Source organism: Terrapene carolina, unplaced genomic scaffold (assembly GCF_002925995.2).
Source record: "Terrapene carolina triunguis isolate 2854851 unplaced genomic scaffold, T_m_triunguis-2.0 Scaffold227, whole genome shotgun sequence".
NCBI classification, from domain to species: domain Eukaryota; kingdom Metazoa; phylum Chordata; order Testudines; family Emydidae; genus Terrapene; species Terrapene triunguis.
This window is the reverse complement of record NW_020664578.1, coordinates 4,786,301-4,790,908: the sequence shown is the minus strand read 5'-3', so window position 1 is coordinate 4,790,908 and position 4,608 is coordinate 4,786,301. Positions and strand designations below refer to the sequence as shown.

The window sequence follows — 4,608 nt, the reverse complement described above, 5'->3', positions numbered from 1 at the left end:
TCCTGACTTCCCGTCCTCCCCCTGCCCTGATCACTAGACCCCACTCCCCTCCCAGAGCTGGGACTAGAGCCTAGGAATCCTGACTTCCCATCCTCCCCGCTGCTCTGATCACTAGACCCCACTCCCCTCCCAGAGCTGGGATTAGAGCCCAGGAGTCCTGACTCCCAATCTGATGATGGAAAAACTCACTTATCTTATTTTTTTTTAAAGCCAAACAAATGCTGGGACTGTATTTTGAAACGTGGTTCCCCTTGTAATGATTTTGCTGAGACAATCTCTCACTGGCTCCAAGGTGCTACCGTCACATTAGTTTTGTCTTTACTAATCAAGGAGTGTGGTTGGGACTTGCGGAGTGAATTTCCTTCTATGGGGACTGATGTTATCAGTCGCAGGGAAGCTAGAGCACAAGGACTATGTGCCACTTAAATGCCGCTGCTGCCCCCGGGGCAGTTCATGTGCTGGCCCTCTGCACAGGGGTGGCGTTCCCCCTTCGCTGCCTCGTGAAGGAGCGTGTCTTTTGTGGGTGGCAGCCGTGGGGCAGCTCAGGGGCGCACGTCACCGATCGTCAGTGGGAGAACGTTATCGTTTGTTAGCCGGGTCACTACGGATTCGCCCTCGTGTTTATCAGATGTTCTGCAGGCAGATTTGGGGAGTCTGTGGTTAACCAGGAGTCCTTTCAAGACCATGTGGCTATTTAACCGGAAGGCAGACAAACGCGCTGCACTGAAGATGAACCACAAAGCAGGATCGTCAACCCCAGCCGCCGAAAGATCATGAGTTGGGCCTCTGAAAAATCACGAGCTTGGCTTCCAGATTATGAGATTTTTTAAAAAATAAATCACAAGGCTGCCTGATAAGAGCTGTGGGGCCTAGTAATTAGAGCGGGGGACTGAGAGCCAGAACTCCTGGGTTCTCTTTCCAGGTGGGAGTGGTTAGAGAAGTGCAGAGACAGGGCTTCTGGGTTCTATTCCTGGCTCTGGGATGGGAGTTACTGGTTACCGCACATGGCTGGGGGGCAGGACTCTGGGTTCTATTTCTGACTCCGCCTGTGCGACCATGGAGTGAGGCGCTGTGCCTCAGTTTCCCCATCTGTGAAACGCTGCCTCTCCTGTGCGGTCTTCGGATGCAACATGATAAATAAGGACACAGCATTCGGATTGAATTATCCAAACACAGCAGGGCTGCCTTCGAGTGGAAGCGGCTTTTGTATTCCCTTCCAGAGCAGTGTCTGTCTCAGCAGCCCTCTCCTTGCCAGGCCTGGGGGCTGTCCTGTAGCACCACTGAAGCCAGTGGGCCAGATCCCCAGCTAGTGTGAATCAGTATAGTGCCACTGAAGTCAATGCAGCGATGCCAACTGGCACGAGCTGAGGATCTGGCCCCTGACCCTCCTTAGCTCTGTGTTTGCTTCAGGCTGCTTTGCCCTCAGATCTGCAGCTGGTGTCTGAAAACCTCGACGGAAAAAACAGGAAGCCCAGCCAGGCTTGGCGGTTGTGCCCGTTGCGCTCGGGGCTGCTTGCCTGGAAAATTGGCCAGAGCTGAGACGTGCTTCCCCACATCAGCTCCACGTTCGAACTTCAGCTGGAAAAAAACCCTGGGAACGGAGTGGCAGGCCCATCCCTCCAGATCCAGGAAAGAAGTGGGGCTGGAATGCAAGTCTCCTCAAAGGACCTCTGTTCCTGGATCGTTAACTGGGGCTCATGCCAGCTCTGCCGCATTGTTCTGTCTGCTAGAGTCTGGCAGGGCGTGCACCATTCTCAATCTGAGAACAACAGCACCTCGAAGGTCCTGCCGCGATGCAGCCTCCAGCCCAAGGGCAGGTTCTGAGGAGCTGATCAGAGAGATCCTATTGAAAGGCGCCTTCCTGGAGCAGGCACTAGACTGGAAGCCAGACTGCAAGTGTAGGAAGAGGGAGGCTTCTTCCCAAAGGGTTATTCAGCCAAGTCACGGACCCAACTCTCTGTCCCTCCCTGCCCAGTGACAAAGTCTGGGTTCTTAGAGATGGGAGCCTGCCCTGTGTCTCACACACACCGGTGCAAAACAGGTGTGACCCAATTCCACTGGGATGAGTCAGGGGAGCATCTGGAGCATTTGGGTGTAAACGGCATCTCCCGGTGCAGGGCAACCCCAGCGGAGCCTGGGGTTTGCTCTGGGAGAGCCCAGGCCCAGCCCCGAGAAGGAAACCAACGCTGTGCAGAGAGAGGGCAGCAAAAATAAGGCATAAATTTTTAACACGTGAGTACAATTAACCATTGGAACAATTGACCAGGAGTCAGGGTGGATTCTCCATCACCGGCCACTTTTATCTCAAGATTGGGTGTGTTTTATTTTTTAAAAGATCTGTTCTAGTTCAAAAGGAGAAGTGACTTTGGTATCTATAATCATCCCATGCTCCCAGCAAGAAAAGCAACTCCAGTTGGAGGCCTGGATCCTCGGAGTGTCTGAGCAGCGCAGCGGCACTTGGAAAAGAACAGCGCGTCCTCAAAATCTGTGGTAAAAACTGGCTGGCTTTCAATGCTGTGATTATACATCCCTGCACGTAACCACCTCTCTCTCTTCTCCATCTATCTTGCTCGCTTGCTCAATGGCATCTGTATAGCAAGTATTGCATCTGGGTACCTTGCGGGAGCACCGATCTGGCTCTCAAGTGCCCTCCCTTGGCCCCACAGCAGCCATTGAAAGCATTCAAGCTGTTCGCATCCCCTTGTAAAGCTCAGAAAGGGCCTGTCCCCTCGCTTCCCAGCTGCCCAGTGTCTGAGAGCAGGGGCCACACCCAGGCTTCCCAGATCGTGGGACGCTCATGCCAGTTCTGCTATGGACACGGCACAACCCAGGCAGCGAGTTACCAGTTAGTCACTGCTTTTCGGATTTTCGGGCCCCCCCAGCAAGGGCGTACTGGCTAAACAGGGCCGACCAGGGTCCCAATAGATGCATCATTTAAAAAAAGTCTAAACCATCTGAGCCTCCCAAAGAAAGTTGGGGTCCCGCGGCAGCTCCCAGAATCCCATCCCAGTGCAGATTTCACTCCGTCCCACGGCAACATTCACAGCTGAGCGGGACCCCAGGGAGGGGCCGCGTCCCAGAGCCCTTTCCGGGTCGGGGGGCAAGTGGCACCAGCAGATACTAGTAACCAGCCTGTCCTCCATAGTTCTGCCCCCACCTCAGACAGACAGACCCTCTCACCCCCAGCGGCGGCTGCCCTCGCTGCCGAATGAGTGATGCCCAGGGTGCTGCTCTGCAGGGTGTGTCCCTGCCCCGGGGGCTCTGGGCTCCTGGCGGCAGCTAGAGCTCTGGGTGTGACCACACCCTGGTGCCACCTCCACAGCCAGTGGGGCTGGATTGGGGCGCCCGGGCTGGGCAACAGGGCTGGGATTACCCTCCCCCCATCCCCGGGGGCAGCAGGACTAGGACTCCCCCCTCCTAAATCCATCTTCTGCAGCCTCCCCCAATTCCTGTAGCAGCAGGCTCTGGGGTACCCGCAGCCGTTCTGACTCCTGGCTCCAGGGGGGGCAGAGCTGGGGCACCTCCTCCTCCCCCATCCAGCTGAGGCGTCCGGGCTGGGGGGCAAGAAGGCAGCCCAGAGCCCCCCAGGCTGAGGTGTGTCCACAGATGGGGGCTTTGCTCCCCTCCCCCCCGGGGCACTGGGGGCAGGATGGCAGCCCAGAGCCCCCCAGGCTGAGGGGTGGCCGCAGATGGGGGCTTTGCCCCCCCCGGGTCAGTGCCCTGTAGGAGGGGCTGGGGGCAGGATGGCAGCCCAGAGCCCCCCAGGCTGAGGGGTGACCGCAGGAGGGAGCTTTGCCCCCCCCGGGTCAATGCCCTGCAGAAGCGGCTGGGGGCAGGATGGCAGCCCAGAGCCCCCCAGGCTGAGGGGTGGCCGCAGGAGGGAGCTTTGCCCCCCCGGTCAGTGCGCTGTAGGAGGGGCTGGGGGATCCCGACTCACCTTGGCTGGGAGCGCAGGAGCGGAACAGCCGTGCGGGGACCGAGGCGCAGCGAGTGTGGGTGGGACTGGAGCCGCCGGCCCTAGACTATGCCGGAGAGGGAGGAGATCCGGGGGGAGGCGGGGGGAAACCTGAGTCCGGCCCGGGCGGAGTCACACGCGGCTCCCTGCAGCCCCGAGCCCGGCTCGCTGGTGCCCTCTGCCTTTGGCACCGCGCTCCGGGCCCGCCTGCGCCCAGCCGCCGGGCGGCGAGGGGCGAGAGCCCGTCTGCCTGCCCCGCACCGGCCGGCTGGGGCAGTGCGGCGGAGCGGGGCCGGCCGGGGCTTGGAGAGACCAGGTGGGAGAGGGAACAGCTGGTTCTCGCCCAGCGCCTGCTGGTGAGAGAGACCGACCAGCCTTCCAGTCCAGCTGTGCGTGTCTGTCTGTCTGTCCCCGACCCGCTCCTGTCTGTCTGTCCAGCCACCCCCAGCTCCTCTCTGTCTGTCCAGCCACCCACAGCTCCTCTCTGTCTGTCCAGCCATCCCCATACTATCTCTCTCTCTCTCTCTCTCCTCATACACCCCCTCTATCTATCTATCGATCTATCGATCTATATATCCCCATACACCCCCTCTATCTATCTATCTGTCTATCTATCTATCTATCCCCACACACCCCCTCTATCTATCTATCTA

At 58.6% G+C, this 4,608-nt stretch overlaps 1 protein-coding gene across 1 annotated transcript in view; it reads right to left on the bottom strand.

Moving 5' to 3' along the window:
* Positions 1-4,041, bottom strand: part of S100A10 (S100 calcium binding protein A10) — a 16,510-nt gene extending 12,469 nt beyond the window's left edge. Inside the window, exon 1 of the mRNA XM_026656286.1 lies at positions 3,938-4,041. The gene's annotated coding sequence lies outside the window, so the exon portion shown is untranslated. The remainder of the gene's footprint in view (positions 1-3,937) is intronic.
* Positions 4,042-4,608: the final 567 nt, after the last annotated feature.